The sequence below is a fragment of the Crassostrea angulata genome, chromosome 6, assembly GCF_025612915.1.
Source record: "Crassostrea angulata isolate pt1a10 chromosome 6, ASM2561291v2, whole genome shotgun sequence".
Taxonomy (NCBI): Eukaryota; Metazoa; Mollusca; class Bivalvia; order Ostreida; family Ostreidae; genus Magallana; species Magallana angulata.
Window position 1 is genome coordinate 4,026,508 of NC_069116.1, and position 25,991 is coordinate 4,052,498.

Below are 25,991 nucleotides of genomic sequence, written 5' to 3' on the forward strand. Positions count from 1 at the left end.
AAAAGATTCAACATGATTTAATTGTCTTAAGGTGGAAAATGTAAGCCTTCTGTATTACAGATCCAATTGAGGGTCAGCTCAAACTTAGTGATGACAAGTACAGTATTTCTTTCTCAAGCGATTTTATTAAAGCGTGATCGTATAGTTACAACAATTAAAAGCAGCCCAAATCAAGAGTCTAAGAATCTCTCTAAGCGGAATCTATCTGCCCAACATCATTTTGCATGGGTATATATAACATTTTACATATGATGGACAGTTTTGACTAGTTTGGCCCATTTACGACGATCATGAGTGAACATTCAGTGTTCAAAATTAAAATTAATAGTTTATTCCTAAATAAAGTAACAAAACCGTCAAAACTGCCAATCAAAGAGTCCGGATGCAGGATTTGAGTCTCCGAGTCCTGGGTCTCGGAGTCCCCCACCTAGTAAGAGGCATCACTTACTCATAATACGTTCATTCATACATGGCATAAAAGGTTACACAGGTTAATATATAGAATACACAATACATGAGACAATATAGAGTACTAGAGCTATCGTTGCAGACACAGAATCGCCAAATATGACAATTGTTTTTAAACTCTCAATTTGGATATTATTATGCCCGTATTATTCACCTGGTTTAATAACATCAATTAGGAATACTACGCAGTGCTTCAAGATTCACAGAGTTCATTCTGTTAATTATCATTAACACCATTCAGTGCGCAGCACCTAGGTACACAAAAATATCATAGTGACCATTATGTAATCCTAGCAATTCAAGGTCATAGCATGGCTATCTGTTTACAAAAAACACATCGTCATAAAATGCTGACCTCTGATTGAAACGACATTTTGTTTTATTAAAAGGATTTTATCGTCAGCAACATATAAATTACCTCATAGCCGAGTGGATAAATTGTCGGGCCTGTGATCCGTACATGTATACTGAGTTCGAATTCCGCAGGGGCTTTTGTTGTTACTTGCCAATTTGATTTTTTAAATATTCATTTTTTATCCCCAATTTGCAAATCTTTCGCTTTTTTGACATATTGTATAGTTTATTTATCATTATATCTTTAATCAAATAATTAACAGTTAATTTTCATGACTTTTTTCCAGGTGTGTTATTCCACCTTAAAAAAAAAGCAGCCTCCGAACACATAATTGCCTAATACATTTTTAGGGTACTCTTTATATACCAGTTATCTTACAATGCTGCATCTAACAAATCCCGCTTTACCATGACTTTGAGTTATCAAAGATCTATACTAATTGTCTGATTCCAAAAACTTTTTAAAAAATTGTCAAAATGAATGAATTTTTTATTCTTATAGTAATGAATTTGGAAACAATATTAGCCGTATCTCGGTGTTATAACGTAATTTGCATCAAATTAAATAGATTCCACAACAGTCAGATCCTTTTGTAACCAAGTTAATCTCTACTGGTCATACAATTTTGTGATTTACAATTGTATTGTGAATCCTCAGGGGAAAACTAAAATCATAATTAAGTTAAGTCTGTTTCTTTTCGTGCATAATGCTATACCTTCCTATTTTTAAAGTAAAGTGTACAATGAGACTACGCAAATGCCATCAGATCTAAATATTTAATAAGCTCAATTGTAATCCTTTTGTTAATGATAAGAATTTAAACAGAACGAATTAATATGCAATTTTACACTTTTTTGTGTTATACTGCTATTAAATGTTTTCAACAGTAATAGTCAATTTCTTTACAGTATACTAGAATTATTGGTTCATTAAGATTTATACGTTTATTCTGCGTAAATTCAACAGAAATATGACAATTAATCAACGGTCAAAACTGGACGCTGAATGAATGAAGATACTTTGGTTTTGGTAAAGATAAAATATATGATTTAATTCAACTCAATTCAACTTTCATCAGGCAAGTCATTTTTTAATTTTGTGACAATATTGGAATGCATATTTATACTATTTACAAAATGGTATGATTTAGATAAAAATAGTGATTACAATCATTAGATTAAATTTATCTAATATCGGTCAATAAGAAATGATTTTCACAACTAAGTTAAATCACGTTTACATCTTTTTTTCACGATGTTTTTGAAACATTTACGATGGTATGTGACATCATATTACACGTAATACGTACTTCCTATCGAAATACTGTATACAGGATAATTTTCGCCCTGTGAAATTTTCGCACTTTTATACTTGCAAACGGTTTCGCCCCGTATTAAATTCGCCAAGACGCAGATGTATACAGTATATGTATACAATAAACAATCAAATCAAGTATAATTCTTTCCAAAATTTTTAACCTAAAAGTGTAACGCAGTTAATTAGAGTATGACCTACGAATCTGTAAGTAATGAGTTTGAATGCCGCCTGGGTTTTATAATTTTCACCTTCTAAGATATCAATAAAATATCATATTTCAACAAATGTCAAAAATTGTAAAGTTTAAAAATATAAAATTAATACAAGTATTTTGTTCATGATAATTTTTTATCCAGATTAATATTGACAAAATTCTAGAACAACTTAAACTGATTTCTTGTTAGCAATTTTTTTGGAGGGGGGGGGGGTAAAAATGGAAAGATTGATAACGTTAATTATATTATCAAATGTGTTTAAGTAAATTTTGAGTGTTCGTCACATAAGTCAGGGCTGACGCCCTCATTGAATTAAGTACAGACAGGTGATTAACTCTCCTATTTTTAAAAGAATGCATGCTTTAGAAGAAAAAAAATCATAGAAATAGAAAATAAATAAACATTATAGTCTATAGAGCATTGATTTGTCCAAAAACTAGCTCGTTTAGATAGGTTAGGTAAAAAACTTCAGCATTAACATTATTATTGTACGGAAATTGAGAAAATCATGTCATCTTTAATAGCTGTGTTTTTGGTCAGTAATTGCGTATTTATAAATTTCAAATGATTTTGGGTTTTTAGTGCCTTATGGATACACAAAATATTGCTGTAAACAAGTCACAAAACACGCACACATAATAATAAATCGTCGACATAAGCTTACTTGTTCCTGTCATCTGTGCTCCTATAAATTGGCATTTTCCCACAAATTATACACTAGTTCTGAGAAAATCAATAATGAGACTGTTGGTTTTCGTTTTTGTGTTATTCCTGATAGGAGTTTCGCTTGCACAGAGAGGTATTACTATTATTCAAAAATATTTTAAACGAAATACAGCTTAAAATTAATTGAATATATTATAATTTTTTTTTATAAATTTCCAATCTGATTTTAACGATTGGCTAATCAAGCTGATTCATATTTTAAAGTATAACTTCAAATTATGACGAGCGAAGTGTTAATCATTTTTTAGTATAAGACACAATTTGAAAAAAGAAACCCATATGTTTTATCTACCTACAATGATCCTAATAGAAAAAATACTGTCTTAATGTTTTTTTATATCAACAAGTATGGAATAACAATGATAAGTTGTTGTCCTTGGGAAAGTAATTTATAACTTAACTTTTCTATTCAATATTTTTTTTTTTTAATACGTGTCCAAAATCTTTTACGAAAGCCAAAATTAATCATGGGTGAAATATAGATAAGCATGTACATATCTGCAACAAGGTATGTACAAAGAGGCAGTTTCATACTGGTTAAACGAACCTATTTAAACTAATAAATTTGTTTACAACTTAATTAGAGGAAGTTTTGCAACTATATTTCAATAAACATTGTAAGATTCAGGGATTCAATAATTGTGTATTCCTGATGGAGATGAAGTAATCAAGTAAATGCCGAGTTTCTATTTACATAACGAATATCATTTTTACAATAAGATTCATTTTTGGAATTGCAACAAATATTTCGGAAAGCATTAAAAAGTGCTATATTTTTCAGCTTAATTTTACGAAAAAATATCCGTGAAATTTTCAGGTATCGTTTGGACGTTTAAGTAATGCTTCATAATGGACATCAATGATAAAACTCGTTAATCCATAAAAAGAACACTAAAAGTCAATGTTTTTAAAACATTTTATGAATTTATTAAAATATGCCTTAATCATATTAACGCGAATTTAAAATTTTATGTTTACCGTATGTTTTTCAAATAAAATTTATGTTCAACAATTTCAATTAATGCATCGTAAAACCTTTAGGAAGAAGAGGTGGTTGGAACAATGATTGGAATAACGGATGGAACAACGATTGGAACGATGGCTGGAACAATGGCTGGAATAACGGATGGAACAACGATTGGAACGATGGATGGCGAGGGGGGTGGAGAGGTGGATGGAGAGGATAGCAACCCTTCTCAGTGGATAGTCAAGCAGTGACCGTTATTGATAAAATAAACAGGAGACACTTAAGAAAATAAATTAAAGAAATCTTTAAATGGATTTTGTACCTTCACCATACCATTTGAAATAAATTTGTGAATTTTAAATGTGTTTTTGTTTTCTTATAAAATAGTTAAATATCATTGAAATTCATCATTAAATACCCCGTTCTTTAAAAATTAGTTTTTAAGATTAATAAGTTTTGTAAGTATGTATATAGTATAAATTCAATTTGTTTTTTTCAAATACCTGTGAAATCGGTTCTAATATTTTAAACAAATAATGAGGGGTTTCTGTGTTTAAATTTCGCACTCCTAGCTAGACGGATATATAATAAAAGATAAGATAATAACATTTTATTTCTAAAAATAATGGATTTTATATAATTACCAATAAGTCACGTTATAAGAGAATGGATGAACAACATATTAATGGATATTGACAACGAAGTGCTCCGGATATAAAAAAAAAATCCGAACTTGTATTGACTTACCTCTCTGATGTTTTACAAAGCGGGAGTAATATCCCGTACTATAAGCTATTCTGGAATATTATGGATAAATGCAGTGTTTCCCAGGTAAACAAAATATGTCAGGTGATATACATGTAATCCTGCGTCAACAATCAGGGTACTTGGGTCCCAAAGCAGAAAGGAATACATTCCTATGTGTCAAAAAGTGCAAGAAAACTTAAATGACCTTTTCATGTCATTACTGTGCTTTCATTTGCCATTGACATTGAATACACAGACGAGGACATCTGGGAGTGGATCAGACTGATCCCAATTTTTTAACATCTTTAAAATATTGACAAGCAAAATTAAAAAAAATAAAATTGAATAACTCCAACACTCTTAACAAAAGACATACAAGACCAAACGTCTTATGCATTTATTTTCATACCCATTGTTTTGATATTATGATACAATGCACATATTCGAATGAAATATTATAAACAGAGAAACTTGGCATAGCTACTTCGATAAGTGGTCAATAATATTATTTCAAATCAAAACGACCCCATAGCGCAGTCAGAAGTATCACTGACTCATATTTTAAAATGGTATATTTCTTCAGCTCTCCTAGAGCACATGTGAATGTTAACTAGGAATATAAATTATGAGAACCTACTGGTACATTACAGTTAATATTGTTTTTCAATTATCTTCAATTTATATTTCTCCTTTATTTATTTTAAATATGGGTGAACGGTGACAAAATCAATGACGTTAACCATTAAGTAGGGAGTTGCTGGCTGAGATTTACAGTTTTTTGTATATATTGTTCCTACATTTCATTTTCAGTACATATCATACAAAATCGATTTACAATAATGTGTATCATTTAGCGTATAATCACATAGCTCTTTTTTACGAAAGACCATTGAGCTCATTTTCCTAGGTAAAAAAAATATTTTTTTGCGAAAAACTTTCGCGATTTAACGCGTCGTTTTCGTGAATAAACCCGTAACTTTCGCGAATAAACGCGAAATTTAAGCGATATAACGCGTCAGATTCGCGAATAAACGCGAAACTTTTGCGAATAAACGCGTAACTTTCGCAAATAAACGCGAAACTTTCGCGATATACCGTGTTAATTTCGCGAATAAACGCGATACTTTCGCGATTAATTGCGAAACTTAACTATAAATATTGTTATTTCATACAAGAACCCTTATGAAGAACAATTACTGGAAACAATGATATTTATTCAAAATAAAACAAAATAATATTATATAAAGATGTAAATGAATCAGATTTAACCTTATACAAATTGATATAAATTCAAACGTAGGAAATCTTTGAATTCTTAGCAATGATTTTCAAAGGACATAATGCATTGCGCTTCTCACATTTAAATGGGTACTATAATATTAAAAATGAGGCAGCAACATATTTTAATTATAACAATTTTAATTCGAATTAAAAGTTTTATTAAGTATCATTTCAGAATTTAAAGGATATCATTGTTCAAAACGTTATATTATATGTTATATCGCCGCGACATAATTCAACATCTAGTTTAATATCAGAAAGATAAGTCAAGCTGTGATTTGAAATTTGTAATTTGTTCAAATCTAGATTACGTAAATTCGTCCTCTAAATTTATCACATATATCAAATGAAAATCAATATTAATATTTTAAAGGTTTCCCATGGTTGAATTTATATTACTTTTATAAGAAAAAGATAATCAATGAATGCCTGTTCCAACACAGGGTCGGCAAACAAATGAAAATCACAATTTTGCATGTTCTGGCGTAGCGCGAAATTTTCTATCATCTTCATCGGTGGATAGAGAGAGAGAGAGAGAGAGAGAGAGAGAGAGAGAGAGAGAGAGAGAGAGAGAGAGAGAGAGAGAGAGAGAGAGAGAGAGAGAGAGAGAGAGAGAGAGAGAGAGAGAGAGAGAGAGAATGCCTTCAAGATCAAGAAAATTTTATTTTATTTTGTTTTTTTTTTTTTTTTTTTTTTTTTGGGGGGGGGGGGAGTCCGACCCCCTCACTCTCTAGCTATACGCATATAGTTGCCCACTCTAGGTACAGTTGGTTTTTCTATGGTATCTATAAAAAATATATATATTGTGATTGACTTAATGTCATATACACACCGCCTCCTTTACATAGAATGTTGTAAAACATTGAGTTATTGGTCGAAGGAAAGGCATATTTCAGGTGTTGGGGTGGGGTGGGGTGGGTTGGGGGTGGGGGTCATTGCTGCTTATTTATTAACTATTTGGATCCGATGCATAGTGTTGATTAGGAAATAAATAAGATTAAGCAATTTTGTGTCTTGCACGTGTTTTTTCTTCAAAATATTGAAAGCGAGCTCGACTGTCATATCAACAAACGGGTATTTTGTTTATTAGGATAGGTGGCATGGGACGGTTTCGCATGAAAGACCCGGTCAAAGTTTAGAAAAAAGGGTAAATGTGAGGTTTGGTTGGGTATTTGAGGTTATAAATTCCTAGAATATCTATTTCATTTATTGTGTGGATAGAAGACCTTATGTCTATGTAATTGACAAGCGACACTTTAGATGCGAAACTGTGACCTTAATTTTCACTTTCGATTCTATTATGGAAATGGGGGCGGGGGGGGGGGGGGGTCAGAACATGAAATCTCACTCGGAGGGAACGTGTATGATTTCAAATAAATTCTTTAATATTTACATGGATAAAGCTGCAAATCCTGTCGTAGTGTATGGGAATTGCGCCGGGCATTGGAAAGTATAATGGGACCTACGTATATCAAAAACAGCGAATAAGGGACAAATCTTCAAAAACTTTTGATATCGACCCTGGCTGTTTAAGTAAATGTTTTATGTAAGTTGTACATTTTTTTATTCTGCAATGTCTGAAATGAGTCCTGACCATGTCTCCCCTACACTTAAACAAGTTTAAAACAATTTAAAAATCCGCTGAAAAAAAAACCAGAAATACGACCAGTATCTGCTTCACATTTCCTCCTCAGATAAAAAAAAACCCCTCCTTTTCACCTAAAGTTTAAAATGAATGAATTTCAGCAAAGACAAAAGAAATAATCAGACATATAAATGAAATCAATGAATTTCAAATTACAGAGCGACGAGTAAAATAAAATGTATATGATTTATTTTAAATTATTAAATTATTATATTCCCCGGGGCCCCATCCCCACCATATATGAAGGCCCAAATATGGGATACAGGGTGTTAGCCAGACCCTTGAAAGACATCCCATTATAATTGTATTATACGAAATTTCCTATTATTCGCCAGGCTAGCTAAGCCTGTTAATGGCCGTGTAAACCCAATTCCTTTTGAGGGTCGACTGGGCTTCCCCGGGGCCCCATCCCCACTAAATATGAAGGCCCAAATATGGGATACAGGGTGTTAGCCAGACCCTTGAAAGACATCCCATTATAATTGTATTATACGAAATTTCCTATTATTCGCCAGGCTAGCTAAGCCTTTTAATGTCCGTGTTTATTATGTCAATGTTCAGGTTAGGTCAGCGAGTAATAATTTGTACTATTAAACTGTTTTTTTAATTTAAAAGGGAAGTTTATATGAAAGTTTGAATTTACGTTTATTAGCATGTTTACGGTAATTTGAATAGCGAACCGACCACAGAATTCTATGCGCTATTCGAATAGTGAATAGCGAAAAGCGAATATAACCCCAACTTCTGAATGCCGGCAATTTATGTATTCTATGTAAACAAAGGAATCAGTATTTTGAAAGATATAAAGGCATACTGCCTTCTGTTGAAACCTTTTCAATGTAGTCATTATACATACGTGAATGATATTAAATTATTCAACACAAAAATGTTTGGTTTAAAAATAAAACTTAGTCATTAAAATGCTGTTCAATTTCAAGAAGGAATAACCATTATATTTTTCAAAAAACATATTCTCCAAAATCTAGTTGAAACAAACATGGCAAAAAACCGCAACAGGAAATGATTTCAATATGAAATTATATTGACTTTTATATTTGTTGTTTTAATAATGTATTGCGTTTTACAAGTTAAAAATGATTCACCCTCTCAATCACTTCTAATAATACACAATTTATGGCTGTTAGCAGGTTATGATGACAAAAACAGAATCTTGCAGGCTCGTTTTACTATAAATTGACGTGAGCTTTTTCTAATATCTTATTTTTCGGAATATTCTACAATGAAACTATTGTGTATTGCATTTCTTCTTTTCCTTCTTGGAGATACACTCGCCCAATGGAGAGGTAATACATCTTAACTATTTTATTATCATTTAATTATTTCAAGAATTTGAACCTGTTGTGGGATCTAATTCTTTAGATAGGTTTAAATTACGATAGTATGCCTTTTAGATCAATTGGTGTTTCAGTTCATGACTTCAGTGCTTTGTAGGGCAGGTATATTAGAATTATTTGTTGGGAAATGGTGTAAGCAGGTAGGCCAAAAAAATGTATTTACACTTTCAAGGTTGTTAAGATATTTATGTTCCTTATAATCAAGTTCGAACTTATCTACTATTTTAAACAATTTGTCTGAATATATATTAAAAGGAAGTTTAATCTCAGTATTAGAAAAGATACCTGTCCACTATGTATAACCCATCTGAACAATATGTAAAACATCTTTTAGGGAGGCCGGGACTTTGGAACAATGATTGGAACAATGATTGGAATAATGACTGGAACAACGATAGGAACAATTGGAACAACGACTGGAATAACAATTGGAACAACGACTGGAACAACGATTGGAATGATGGATGGCGAGGTGGTAGACGAGGCTAATTAGTGGTGATCAAATCTCAGAGCAAAGCCTAAAAACTGTGATTGGTGTTCTACAAAACGGCTGTTGCATCGATCAAATTTATTGAAAACCATGGGCAAAATCAATGGAACTGCTGTAAAGTTTGTTGATAAATAAATGAATATTACATATGTTTTGTTTTTTTTTTTCCAATATTCATCATTTTATAATGAAAATAGTAAGAAAAAAAACTTGGATTATACCATAATTATGACAAAATATTAATAACAGTTTACAAGTGAAATCTGAAATCTCACATTATTATAAAAACAGTTCATTTATGATTGACAAATGAATAAAGGAGATAACTCCATCTACGCCAATAATGTCAATCTCATAATAATTTATTAATGTTACAAATACACAACTGATTTAAAATGCAACCATATGTATATTCATATCAAGACAACAATTTTCAATGGTTATATTTGTTACACAGTTGCACTGAATAAGTTATGATAACTTGTTAGTTTTGATTTGTAGTTGTAAATATATTGCATGTATGTTAGTCATTTATTCCCTTTTTGCAGGGTTATACATTGTTAGTCACGAGTAACATGTTAATGAATTGAGTTTCAATTACCATTACAACATCTCAACGGGATTTTAGCTTATGTATATTCAGTCCAGAAAACAAATTAAATTTGCACAGCACTTGATAATCGCTGTCGTAAAACTTCTTTAAATTAATACTTATAATGTAATAGATACAGTTTTATGAAGATCAACATTCCAATTACACCCGACTCTTACAGGTATCAATTGACGAGTGAATTGGACATGTGTTCCAAAACTTATTCTTTTCTTTCCGTGAAACAGTGTACAAGAAAATTAGAAAGTTAACATGATTGATTTGAATGTGACAATTGTAACAATCTTACAGTTCATATTATGATTATTAAAAATAAAGCTTGATGACACAGATTTTGCATTGACTTTTGTATTGTAAAATTCACAATGCTATGTGCAGAAACGATTCAAAACGCAGATGACCTTTTTAAAGTAAGCAGGTTAAAGAAGTTTCTTAAGAGCTTGATCATTTCGTGACGTTACTTAACAAAATGACGTCTGTTCTACATTTTTCATCAAAACAATGCCATATTGTAAACTCCGTTTATAAAAAAAGTATGATAGATATCGAAAAAAGAAAAACAGTTATGAAAAGCTAAGATTCTACCCTATATTTTACCAAAATATGGTCATTTTTAATTATAGGGCAATTTTTGATGCTTCGTGGCTCTAGCTTTTTGATTCGTGAACTTGATGCTTTCTAAAGTAAAGTTGAAGAGAAAGATAAAAGCGCTTACACTTTTATAAGGTAGACAAGTTAAAGTAATGCTTTTTTGATAAGTAGATGATTAGGCAAGTTTTACCAATTTTATTGAAAACTTCTTAAAAGGGAAGCATGTCATTTACAATTTTATTTTAGATGTTGATATATTTACTTGTACTTTTTTGAATGATGTGATGATAATCAAGCAAGATCTATAAAGATTGCGATCCAATTTATTGACATTAAAACTGACCAAATTGAATAAGGGTCAACAGTTTAAATTGTTTGGGATATTTTTCAGAAAAAAATTAAATCATTATTGTTGAAGACAAACAAATTAACGCGTAAATTTTTTCTTTAAATTTAGCAGATATTCAATTGTAATATTTCCATATTTGCTTCTTCATTGACAGACCTGGCGAAAAACAGAAAGCAAAAAAAACATTAAGTTGGGAAAGATCCAGCATAACGATTGTGGTACAAGTATTGAAGTTTCCAAAAATAAACAATCAATACATATTAAAGATAAATGCATCAGATTACGCATTTTAGTAGTTTCCCTCCAATATGGAATTGACATCAAGAACCAGTGACCTATGGCAGAGTTAAATTTAAAGCACAACAATTTCAGTATTTATCGATGATGTTAATATTTGGGCAGTTCAAAAATGTCAGAGATGCTTGTGAAAAACCAGTTTTTGATGTTAATAAACATAATTTTGTTTTGTCTTATCAAAATGTGTTAATAGTGTATGTATTAACTGGATATTTGTCTTTGCACTTACGTGTTATCTGGCAGCCAATTTGTGAACAAGTGATATTGTATCATATCAATAAATTTGTAAAAGGTTATTTATCAACTTTTTGAACGTATTTTGATTTTCTTTTTTCATTAAGTGTAATTTTAGGTATTCTTAAAATAACAATATTGATTATTATTTTTGTATGTATATATTTTCTTCAGTTCACGGGAAATACTTCTTGCGTTTTTAATCTTTTCTTTCGGAATTGGAATTTAACATAATGTTTAATTTGATGAGAGTTTAGAAAAAAGAGCAGATTCGAAAGTGTAATTGGCATTTATTACAACATGTAAACGACTAGGTAATACTACAATTGTATAATGCAAAATGACACAAAATAATTATTTGGCATGTTTAATAACAATTTTTTAGTAAAATTACATATTTCTAAGTTTACGTAAACCTAAAAAATAAACACTTTAAAACATAATAGTGGAACAAATACATTGGCAGGAAAACATGTTTAGTATGTGCCTTTCTGCATCACCACATGCTAACGAAAATTTTACGAAAGTAAATTAATTTTTTTTTTTTGTTTGCTCTTCGTGGACTTTCATCATTCATGTCTTACACTTTTTGGTTGCGCTTCTCTTCCTTTAAAATACTATGTGCGGTTATCCTTAATATTAAAATTAAAGGCGTGGGGTTATCGGTAGTTTTTTATAATTAAATTTGTATATTGTGGTATGTTAGTCAAATTTATATTGTTAACTGCTTATAGTGAACATATTTTTTCGCACAACAATCTAGCAACAAAACCCTCTCAAATACTTTAACACTGATATTAGGTTGTGGCGAAGAGCACCAATCGTTTACAAAAACATTGGTTCAGGTCAGCTAATAACATGTCATAAATTTAAACATCACCTAACGATAAAAAATGTACCGACTATATATAAAAGCTGACATGGATTCATAAATACGCTTTATATCCCTTACTACGTTCGTCCAAATATAAAACAATCAAGTGCAAAATGAATGAAAAAACAAGTATTACAGAGGAATACAGAGAAAACACATATTTAAAACCATCTGTCAGCCCTAAATTACCGCATTCCATTTCATCTGCCATTTTACCTTACTTAAAACACAACTAGCAAACGAGCTTAGAGTGTTCCACCACTGCATGGTCCTATCATTTATATTACCTTATAACGTGACCCGAAAACTATTCGAGTACGTGTGAAACCAATCACGCACATAATTCTAATATCTTTTCTTTATCTCCGACTGTCGTTATATTAGTAACGATTTCTGTTGCTACGCTAATCGCTACACCGGAGCATGCTTTACCGTATTCAGGTACTTTATTAACAAGCACGTTACTTTGGAAGGAAAATTTTGAAGAACCCAGGTTAAATTCAAACGTATAACAACCACTGCTTTGGTGAGAAATACTATAGTAACCAATGAAAGACAAAACAAAACAGATCGAAACCCAGGCACAAATATTTAAGAAATACCCGATCATTGTGTCGTACTGTCATCATGTAAACCATAAACTGCAATAGACTATGTGGTTACAGAATACGAAATGTTTTTGTAAAAACTGACACAAACGCAGCACGTTCTTACTTTCATTGATTAACCTATATAGCTTATGTTACTACATTGGAAGAAGTGCGTCCGGCGTCTACAATATGGCGAAGACGTTATGCACCCTGTATCCAAGACACGTGTTAGTGGTGCATACGAAGTCAGGCAGAAATATCTGAAAGATAACTCGAATACCTTAAGTTTATATACTCTATATGAATGATATAACTGTTCAATGTGAATCCGAATTCGGAACGCAACAGATCATAACATTCTCAACTGGCTTATATACTCCAGTAGAAATTGAGGAATGATCGAAAGTAATGTGGCTATCATAAACTTTTATAAGGAGAAAAAAAAATAAAAGATGATTTAAAGTGCAAGGTCACCGGTTTTACGTGAAAGTACGTTTTATATATTGAAACGTGATATCAATTATTCAAAACAAAATATGCAGTATTATATAACATATTATAGTAGCTATGGAAATCACAGGATGTCATGCGTTGTAAATTCATCTTCTTTGGAACAAAACAGTACAAAACCAATTCTGTGTCATTCCTATCATTTCCATTTTTCACTTTGGATTTCATAAAAGTCAAAAAAGATAATTTACATCACTTTTAAATAAAACTTTTAAATTATCATAAGTTAAAAAAATATTATAGTCAAATCTAATTTTAACCTCAAATATAACGAAGTTGGTTTGCAAAAAAACCTGAAACTCGGAAGCAATAAATATTATGTTGACTTTCTCAACTGCAATTTGTATTGCAATGTTTTGAGTTAACCCTAGTTTTAAACAACTTTGTGAATCATTTTCTCATAATACAGACTGCATGTCTGTATACAAGTAACGATGACGAAATCACGTTCTTGCACGTACGTTTAACTATAAATTGAAAAATTGTTTTAATGATTGTCTCGTAAGGAACTGTCTGCAATGAAACTGCTGTGTTTAGCTTTCCTTTTATTCCTTGCCCAGGGTTCCGTTGCCCAGGGCACAGGTAAGATGACACCTTTTGAACTTACATGTACGATGCAGGTATCACCGTTGATAACAGATCAACAGTTTTAATTTTCCAGTATATTCATTTTCTAGTTCAAATAATATATGCTTATATTTTTTGGATATCTGTAATAATTTTCTGCATAATTACCCTGCATTCTACGATTGTTTTACTATTGTCACTTTAGAGATTACGTGTTCTTTAAAATCAACATAGCAATAACATATAAATAACCAACAACAATTTGTATCATTAGGTTGTTGTATCTATAATCTTCTGAAAAGTATGCTATTGAAATCTAAAATCAAATGTTACCCCGAAAATTAAGAGAAAATGTAAAGGCTGTATTTAACCCTATATAATTTTTGGCGGTTTTTAATTGACTTTTTATTAACTATTCCAAACATCAAACTTTTCCTTTACAAACATTTTTGTTCCTAATTTCGATGAAAATATGTCTTTATCTCCTTTTTAAATGATTTCAAAGATATTGTTATTGCATGCGAGTAAATATTTGGATATTTATATATTTTAAATAAATAAATGTGATATACATTTACATGTAACTTTTATATCGAATAGGGGGAAATCGGCGTTGGAATAATGATTGGAACAACGACTGGAATAACGGGAATAACGACTGGAATAACGATTGGAACGATGGATGGCGGGGGGAATGGCAGAGACCTCCATTGAGAGGCGGATAAGTGAGAATCATCTCCCAAGCCTAAAAACTGTGATTGGTGTGATTACAAAACGGCTGAAGCACCCAATTTTTTTTTCTTCAAAACCATGGGCATACGGAATAAAACTACTGTTAAGTTTAATAAAGATTAATGAACATTACATATGCTTTTTCTTTTGTTTCAATATTTATTACTAAATACTGTATTTAGTAAAGAAAAACCTTAGAATTTACCGCGGGCAATTACACCTAGCGATGTTACCTAGTTAACAAATAACGGACTGTACAGCAATCATCATTTGATGATCATATATTAAAACAAATATTGGGTGTTTGTTTTGCCATTCCTGGTTTTAGTTTTGATTATAACACAATATTAATAATGATGAGTAAATTCGTTTTAGCATTGATTAAAAAATTCATCGAAGCTTTTTTTTTTATCGTAAAGCAAGGCATTGAGAGCTATGAGGTTAGTCTGTTTTAGGTCAACTGAGCTGAAAGCTTAAGTGAGCTTTTCTGATCACATGTCTGTCGTCCGTCCGTCCGTCCGTCCGTTTGTCCGTAAATTTTTTACATTTTCAACATCTTCTCAAGAACTACTGGACCAATTTCAACCACCACAAATCACCCTTAGGCAAAGGGAATTCAAAGTTGTAAAAATTAAGAGCCACGCCATTTTTGAAGGGAAGATAATCAGAAATTATTGACAAAACTTGAGAAATTTTCAAAAATGTTCCTCTCAAGAACCATTTGACCAGGAAATCCGAAACTTGTGTGGAAGCATTTTCAAGTAGTGTAGATTCAAAGTTGTGAAAATCATGACCCCCGGAACCAATGGGGGGGGAGGGGGGCTAAGGTTTACATAGGAATATATAGAGTAAATCTTTAAAAATCTTCTTTTCCTAAACTAATCAGCCAGGAAAACTGAAACTTGTGTGGAAGCATCCTCATGTATTGTCAATTCAAAGTTGTGAAAAATAATATCCCCGGGGGTAGGGTGGGGCCACAATGGGAGAGGGCTAAGGTTTACATAGGAATATATAGAGAAAATCTTTAAAAATCTTCTTCTCATAAACTAATCAGCCAGGAAAACTGAAACTTGTGTGGAAGCATTTTCAGGTAGTGTAGATTCAGAGTTGTAAAAATCATGATCCCCAGTGGTAGGACGGGGCCACAATGGGGGCGTGTGAAGTTTTACATAGGAATATAAAGAGTATATCTTTAAAAATCTAGCTAGATGTTTATTTATAATTGTTATGCCATATGCTCAAGGACAATTCTCCGGCCTCACAAGAGGTTTAGAGTTTGAGGTAGGTTTATATCCAATACATAAGCAATTGTTAAGGATCGTTTTGAGAACTACAGTACTCAACATTTGATATGACTATAAAATCATGATCGTATTAGAAAATAGACTTATGATTATAAACATAAGAATATCCAAGGGGAAAATGGATTTTATTTATACGGAATTAGCTACATGTATTATTATTTTACATAGTCCAGATAGTTTGTATCATGACTCCATAAACGATCCCCGATCCTTATCGAAGTTCGATAACTCTAAACTATCCGGGTTTCTTTTATTCTTTCCATAAATCTGAAATTTATACAGACAATTTTTGTTTAGTATTGTACTGCTAGTATAACTATCAGTTACACAACTGCATGCTTGGCGAAGTGGATCCACGGAGCACTCCCACTTATATAAATCTTGGTATAGCGTTCAAGACAATCGATGCACGGGAATTTTTTAAAAACTCAACTTGTTTTTTTTATTTCATTATATCCATCGTAAGCAAACTTACAATAACTTTGTAAAATGTATTGATACTCTCTAAAAATTTAATTTTATATCATTTCATTTATAAAGGTTGAAAGAAAAAAAATTCTTTGAAGCTGAGGATCGGAGAACCTTAAGCTGATTTTTTTATACCTATTGTTCCCCAGGTGAGGGATGTGGCCCATGGGCCTCTTGTTATTGATAAGGGAGAATTTGGCATTGGGACAATGATCGAAATATTGATTGGAACAACAATTGAAACAACGACTAGAAAAATGGATGGCTAGATGGAAGGCAAATACCATGGAATAGTGGTGATCAACTCTCATTGAAAAGTCAACTAGTTGCAGACACTGTAATTACCGCTTCTTCACAAACATTAAATTAACTTTAATTTGAGGAATGATATAAAAATACATCAATTAAGACAAACCAAGTAACTTGTTTATAAAATTCTTGTTTCGTTCATCTGTTCTTCAAAATATGTTATAAGATATCAATTTAGATGTAAATGTAAGTACTATTTATTTTTATTAGCAAAGAACCAAGTAGATGTACTTTTGGCCAGCTTACTTATCAATGAATAATTTGGTTAACTGTTAGCTATTTGTTTCTGAGATTTTATTCTTAACCAATATATCTTACTTTGGAAAAAAAACAAAATGCAAACAATATTGTTCAATTCCCATGCAATGGTTTTAAAATACTTTGCGATTGCACTTAATTTGCAATGCATAACATTTGATCAAGTATTTTTGCGTTTGGCGTTGAACAAAAAACCCACTGATGTGCATTCAAGTAAATATAAGCTTTACAAAGAAATAAATTAGGTCTGAGTAAACAAACAAATAGGTAATATTAATAAGATCATCAAAGCAATGCTAATTTATAAAATATTAATACATTATAAGATGTACAACATATCAAGGTTTTTAAGAAAAGCAAAAAAAATTATAACATGGCACCACCATGTTAAGGACAAAACTAAACTTATATAAAAAAAAAACGCTCAATGGTCCCTTTTTAATAGCACTCCAAATACTGCCAACATTTGTTGTTTCATTAAAGACATTATATTGTTAATTCGAGAAAAACTGTAAGAAATAAAGTGAAAAAACAAGGTGAAATAAAAATAACGATAACAAACATTAATTAAATTTCGCGGCATCATATAATCAGAAACATTTTACAATTGCGCTTGTATTCATGCTAATACATTGGAGGAAACTAAGTGCAAAATATGCAACCCAAGACTCCTCGCAACACCCATACTCACATTTTTGATGATGCAAAAATTCTTTTATATCCATACCAAATGTTTTCAAAATGTTCCATCGTTTGTTTGTTTTGGTTTAATGCTAAGAGTAAAAGAAAAGATATGTTGAACAAAGTCTGCAAGTTAATATAAGAGGTAGAATCAGGTGCCATGGAGGAGTGAGCATCCTCTTGTGATCAGTCACACCCACCGTGTGCTCTTTGTCGTAATGGGGAAAACGGGAAAATCCGTCGACAATTAGGTGGAACGTTATGGCTAACAATAGTTATGAAAAAAAAACAGTTAGCGTTCGACGAAATGAAGGATTACATTTGCTAACAAGGTTGTTGTATTGACTATAAAGCATAGAACTTACGAAAAGATCAAACTATTTAAGAATGTTGATAATCCTGTTTTATCAATTGTTTGGTAGTAGCTTGCTTGCAATTGGTCGAATTCTTTAACGATCATCATCAAATTGACTCCGTTAATTTGTGTCAATAGTATCTGCATTATTTGCTTCCAATGATAATATTTAGAGAGAAAACAAAAAATCCCTTCAAATATTCTGATACGTTGTGCTATGACAAGATAAATGCTAGGGCTTTATTAAACAGCGGTCCTTTCCAATATTTATCTGCTTGTCCTTCGAAATCCATTTTTGTCTTATCGAGGATTATTCATCAATCCTCAAAGATTGAGATGACTAAATATATCTTTATCACTTTCATTATTATTGGATACCTTTCATAATAAGAAGAAAAATGAACCAAGTTTATTCAGTGAATGTTTTTTTGGTTTGTATTCCACTGTAGTTCTTGAAAAGTAGTAGAATTGTAAGCTGATAAGAACACACGTATGGTTTATTAACGTGAATGTGCTTATATAAACTTAAGTAGTTATTCTATTATCGACAATGATAATATTTATCAAATGCAAAAAAATCATTTTGACGAACGGTAACTCTTTTATCCTTCAAATTACTATATTTTTGGATTTTCTTTAAAAGAAACGACAACAGAAAAACAAAATGATTACAAAAATACCATTAAACTGTTACACTACCTATTGCATTAATAATGAGAACTTCTCCATCAGAACAACAATCTTAATTATCTAACTTGCATGTTACCTAATTGTAAGAAAGATGTTTAATTCGAGGGTTTGTACTTTGGTCAACTCTCTCTCTCTCTCTCGCTATTTTTTTGTAGACTTATGGCTATATACCTGCCTATATGACAAACAAAAACACAACGTAATATAATTTAGTAATTTGTCACATACAGTCAGCATTACTGGCATTTCATATTCCCAGCAGTTTATAAAACACAAGAAGACCAAATATTTAGAAAGGTCATATTAATACAATGCAAAATAATATATTTAATATAGATGTATGCATGCCTAGCCCTCTGAGTGAAATATGATATTGTTTTACGATTAACTGTTCACCATGTATATTCAGAGAGTGCAACAGTGACCATTGGCCAGGTAAGAGTTTGTCAAAAATTCTGACAAAAAGAAACTAACCATCAAATGAAATAGGGGTTATACGTAAACAAGGAAAAATTGGTTCATTACAGTACAGATTTAAAAAAGGAATATAGGACAATGTGTCCTTTCTGAGTTAGTCAGTTATTTTTAATCAGGGCTGCATGCAATAGGTAAAATATGAAAATATGAAAAATAATGGTTACACTATGCCAATCACTTAATTCAAAAAAATTAAAACTTCAAGATTGACCGTTACAATAATGGCGTATTGTTAAAGAGTAATTGTGCTTAAGCACCAAATGAGAAATTTTATGCCATTATGTATTCTTTGTCCTAGGAAATCGAATGAACTAATAAACACGTGTAAAGTCTTAGAAAAAAGTAAATCAAAGTAGTTTTAAGGAAATCAAAATAAATTTCTTCAAAACAAATCTTTTTTTAAAGATTGCACTAACGTGAAAAATCTCGTCTTTAATTAGGATCAAGATATTACAGTTTGTTATAATCTCAAACTTTTGAAATGCTATTGTAAATAAAAATAAAGAAAACATAACCATTCTTGTTCTTATGTTCTTTTATTTATTTATTTGTTTATTTATTAATTAATCTATTTATTTATTTATTTATTTATTTATTTATTTTATTTATTTATTTATTTATTTATTTATTTATGTATTTATTTATTTTTTTCCCCTCAAATTTTCTCGTTCGAAAGAATCACACTAAATCAGGTGCTTACATTTTACAATGTAGAAAAAATATGGCACATTCTGTGTATTTAACCTTAGGATTAGCAGCACTGCAAAAACTAGTAAACACTTGTTAATTTCCTTGATCTGAAGATTAACATTTATTTTTATATAAAAGAAAAAAAAATAAATATTGGTGGAAGCAAAGATATACAGTGAAGTTTACCAAGGAACTCAAATCCAGACACTCGACACATGTTTGTGTAGATAAAAAATTGAAATAAATCAGTCATTTCCTCCACCCTTAAAAATTCGTGTTTCATCAAAATTTTATAAATTTGTAATCAATTATGTCTACAGATGTTTATTAGAGCTAAAAAGACAGCCTTCGTGCTTATTGTTGCTTTGTTACGATTGTATCTTTTATATTTGAAATCATAATTATAATTGGCCACTAAACATATGCTTCGCGTTTGAGAGAGTTCATCTTACACTGACATATAAACATCATTTTTTAAAAATATTATTTCTAAAAACGCTACATTTAAGTGAGTAAAATATATTTTGTTTTTCAAAATAAAAATGGTGCAACTGGGTCAGCCGTTACTGATAAACTAAAAATGTGTATAGGCTTGACTCATTACCTATTCACTGGAGGTTGATATCATTGCTGTTATATTAGATGTCATTGGTACAGGCTAGCTTCACTTCCTATTCACTGGAGGTTGATATCATTGTTGTTATATTAAATGTAACTGATACAGGCTAGCCTCACTTCCCATTAAATGAAGGTTGATATCATTGGTGTTAGACGTTGTGATATGTATTAAACTGATCTTAGAGATTCTTTTTTGCAACGAAAGTAGATAAGCATATATTCGCTTGGGATAAATCGTCTTTGATATAAAGAGTCATCTTGAGACTTTCACGAGGTCTTCCTGTGTAACAGCAATTTTTTAAAAAAAAATTGAAAAAATTCAAGTTCTGTTTGACAAATACATTTTTGACAGATCGGAGTTTTAAAACTCGAATCTTCAAACCAACAATCAATATTAAAGCAGATATTACGGATAAATCGGCGATCGGTAAACAATTTGGTGTTCTAATTTTGAATTTGTTAATTGCATCAATGAATGGACAGGTGTAATTCGATTATATGTGAGAGAGACAGATGTCTGCAGATTTTATATGAATATATAAGAAAACCGAGATACAGCTCTTGAGTCAAAAAATTGAAAGGATGGTGATGAAAAAAATTGATGACATGGACGTAAAGATGAGCAAAATGATATAGAGACAAAAAACAAAGAAAGCCAAATTTACTGTTCAGAGAGGGCAACAGAAATGGTGTCTCTTACAAACAATTTGTCTGACATGACATGTTACATAGGTTGACCTCACTGAAGCCCCAGGAAATGTGAGTTGATATGGAAAGTTTCAAAGGGGAAAACATTCTGTCAAATATCGTAGGGGACGATGCTAGTAAATATACACTTGAGCTGCAGGGAAACAGCAGGTATTATTGTAAGTATCTCATTGAATTGAGTCAAACGATGACGACCACACAATAGTCTTGTGTAATTTAATATAAAGATAAAGTGGTCATCTTTCGATATCATCTTAAAATGGTTCAGGATTCGCAACGACAGCTCGATGATTATAAAACTGTTCAAAGACATGTATCAAATATTAGATTATTTATACTTAGGATAGATATCCTGTAATCCTATTAAATTTATTATTAATTCTGTTTAACGAAAAAACGTTAGTTACTTATTGCAAAACGAATTATGTAAAAAACATGGCTTAAATGTGTTAGTATTTTAATTATACCATCTGTAATAATGGCCTAGAAAGACATTTTATTGGCGAAATATATCATTTTTCAAAATAAAACTGGACCTCTTCCCCATTAGAACTTTTCAGCGAGAACCAGTTTACAACCTAGTCATAAAGAGCTACCACTGCATATGAAGAAGTTACCACTCCATATAATGAAATAGTCATATCCTGTAAAGAACTCTCCTCATAATATAATAACTGAACAACGGCATTACATAAAATTGTCACATCATATAAAGAATTATCAATTGCATGCAAAGCTTTCACCGCCATATATAAAGGTTTTACCACCATACATAATGGTTTTTAAAAAACCATAACATGATGTTAGTACTGCATATAATGAACCTATCACCTAATGTCAAGAAGTTGCACTGCTTAAAAGGATTTTGCAACTGCACATGAAGAGAGTACCACAAATCATAACGATTGAACAACAATACATTATGAGTTCATCTCTTTATGAAATGGGTTTATCATATCATATAAAGATTTATTCATAAGATATGATGAATAAACTACTGCACATAATGATTTGACGACAAAATGTAATGATAATGCCATTTCATATAAAGATTTTACCCCTGAATATAATGATGTAATCGCAGTATATGATGATGTTAGCAATGTATATAATGATGCTAACACTGCATATACTGATGTTACCACTGCATATAATGATATTACTATCGCATATAAATAAAATACCAATTCATATTATATGAAATTGACCTTAAGGCAGCTAGGGCGTTCCATAATAATTCCTTACTCCTTAAATAATGCAACAGTGAATATACTGTATATTGCAATCTAATTAGGATTACATCTTTGCTCCGCTCCAAATAGATCGCTACATAATGTTCTACCAGCAAGTTTAATTCCTGTGTTTTTTTTTTGTTTTTTTTTTTCAGTCAAACCCTCTTATGTCGTCTTCTTGTTTATACCCTTTGGTCCTCCAAACTTCTAAAATACGACATCATTTATAAATGTATGGAAATGGAAAACGATTTCCAATATGTACCCAGTTTAGTGCTGTTAAGTAAGCGGAGTATATTTTTAATGCATGACCTTATCTAAGACATGTTCCTATACATTTTTTGTTTTCAAGATTTCAGACCTGAAACTCCGAAAAAGAGGATAAAAAGTACTAAAAATAAAAATAAAATTCAGAATCTTCCATCCTATTTTTCAATTTTTTTTGCAGTTTTCAGTTAAGAATAGAGAGTCCAAATTAGAAATAAGGTTCAATGGGGTAACTTATGCGATGTCGATAGGTATTTCAGGGGCAAATAATCAAAAGTTTGCTAATTAAAGAAAATAATGTAAGAGTCAAAGACTTATCTTTTCTACCCACAAACAATGATATCAAGGCAGGTAAACTACATATATATATGTATATCAAGTAGTGTGCTGATTTATTAATAATAGTGCAGTGGATGTTTAAAATGTTCTAAAATAGAGTTGCCTATCTTTTGGCAATGAATGATTTTATGGGGAAAATTTCGGTTTTAGTTTGTTTTTTTTTTTTTGTTCATGGTACGATTTTTTCTCGCTCCAAACTTAAAGATTTGGTTCACACATCAACATACTGTTCTCGGAAATCTTATTTTTCCAACTAGATTCATCCAAATACCCTATAAATCAAGATCTCACGCATAGCCTTGTGTGCCCTGGACACTGTATTTTTTTTTAAATACGTTTTTTTTTTTCTATGCGACATCTTATTTGCCCACTAATAGTCGAAAATAATAAGTAAGGTCTTAGATTTTTTAAAATTTTTTGTTCAACGTATCACTTCGTTCACTGTGTAGAAAACTTTAAACGTCAGATAAAAGGGGTAAAAAAAATTTATTTGATTCATTTTAGCAATATCTTTCATATGATACACAGAACAAAGGGCAGAGACAAAAAATGTAAAAATGTGCAAAAGTGATACATTTCAAGCAAAAAGGATAATATGTTAAAATTAACAAATTTTGAGTTGATCCCCTAAACAAACTGCATGGCAAATGTCTAATTTTTTTATCTTAAAATAATAACAATATAAATAGAAATTTATATTTAAAAAATTCATTACCAAATCTAGGACAGAACAAAATAGACCGGTTTCGATAGAATATAGCTCAGTGATTAGTAGCATCTAGAATCGAAATTAAATCTAAAGGGGCATGGTCACGATTTTGGTCAAATTTCATTTTTCTGTTTTTATTATTAACAATGCTTTTGAAATGCCCTTCCAATGACCAAAACAAATTTGGGTGCCCGTCGATGAGTTTTAAGCAAGATACACGTCTCACAATTCTTCGTCATATAAACAAGGCTCGTGCCCTGTCTACATAGGTTCAATATACCAGTAAATATCTTGTCAAGATGATTTGTCTATATTCGTAATCATTTTAATTATAAATAAACAGTCCCCAACGATTAGCACATTCATTTTAGGTCTAAAACTGGAATTATCACTTCAACATTCAAAATGTAAACAAAAGCTTTGTTTACATAGCAAAGAATTGTACGCTCTGTAACTCGCTTATAACTCAACAAATGGCACTCTAATTTGGGTTGTCTATTACAAATGCCTTACTGAACATTACAAACATTAAAATTGAAAAAATAATTGTTTACCAAAATCGTGACCATGCCTCCTTTAAGGCAATATGAGCAGCAATTTGTTGATTTTTTTTTTACTAAAATGTAATTTTCTGCTAAAATGACAAAAAAAATCATGTATTTAAATTTTTGTTAGGCATTTATTTTGTAGGAAAAGCCGTTAAGAAGCCTTAATTGGTACAAAATTGAATTATTGTCGTCCTATACAAAAATTGATTTGCTATTTATTCCTTTAAAAAGACGTCTTTCTGACAAAAAATTATTATTTGTTCAAATCTTATTTATCATAAAAGTTAGAGTTGCATGCAGACTTATCATACTAAAAGGTTTATGTACCGAAATAAAATTCTTAAAAATACAGCTCATATTGCTCTAACTGTTGTTTTCCTCGCACTAAATGGAATCAAATTTTGAAGAGTGTGGTTTTAACTTGGGCTTCCAAGGACGTGTCATTTCAGTGCAAAGAGGGTCAAAGAATTTTGAAAGTTTAATATTCTAGAAAAAGCGTTATTTTTTGAAACAAGAATTAAATGACAAAAAGGTAATAAAATAAGCACTTGACATAGTCTTTATAGTAGAGGTAATAGTATTGTACTTGACTTTGATTAATTTCATTCGAAAGGTGTAATGAGATCGTTTTCATTTCCTTGTGTGCGGTATTATAAAAGAAGAAAATCGTTACTGTCCGAATCATTACAAAATGAGGTCCGTTGCAGTGACACTCCTTGTTCTTGGCCTTCTGTATCTGCAGTCTTCAGTCTTATGTCAAATTTACAGAGGTAAGATACATGTTAACAGAGGTTAGTATCATGTAAAATCACTTGCGATAAAGTACATCAATCTCTTTTAAATAATCGAGAAAGATGTCTTTGTATCTTAGAATCCTTTTTCATCATATAGAAATAATTTTTAAGGAAGATGATTTTGATTATAAGGCAAATCCTATGATTTCTTTATTGTTATGACCGTTTTGTGGTATGCACAAATTGCGTTAAATATCTATAATGTTTATTAATAAATCGAAACACTAATTAACTATTTTAATCATTTTTCGATTGACTGAATAATGTTCTTGTATTACCTGTTGAATTATAGTAGGAAAGTTATCTATATGTATAAATAAGTATCTGTATCCTTACTTTGAAGGTCGCTCACCATGTCCCCCTGGTAATCCAAGATGTGGATGGCATGTTGACCCCCTTCCAAGACCCAATCCTTACCCTCAGCCAAACCCCCGACCTAATCCTGGCTGTGTACCACCCTTGTGTCATGTTGATCCACCACCCCGAGGAAACGGGCACCATATTCGGTTAGGGGGTGACCCTCGACTTGGTTACAGAGGATAATCATTTTCATTTGTACACTCTGGAAGAAAGAGAGCAGCAGGAAATGTTTAAGCATTTTATATCATTCAAAATATTTTTTAC

General features: G+C 31.1%; 2 long non-coding RNA genes across 2 annotated transcripts; both read left to right on the forward strand.

Annotated features, from left to right (window-relative positions):
- Positions 1 to 3,035: 3,035 nt before the first annotated feature.
- On the forward strand, positions 3,036 to 4,314 carry LOC128190765 (uncharacterized). Its single transcript, XR_008244387.1, has 2 exons — positions 3,036 to 3,154; positions 4,123 to 4,314. It is a non-coding gene; the product is annotated as an uncharacterized LOC128190765 (long non-coding RNA).
- A 9,805-nt stretch (positions 4,315 to 14,119) lies between these two features.
- Positions 14,120 to 15,052, forward strand: LOC128186605 (uncharacterized). Its single transcript, XR_008243966.1, has 2 exons — positions 14,120 to 14,203; positions 14,789 to 15,052. It is a non-coding gene; the product is annotated as an uncharacterized LOC128186605 (long non-coding RNA).
- Positions 15,053 to 25,991: the final 10,939 nt, after the last annotated feature.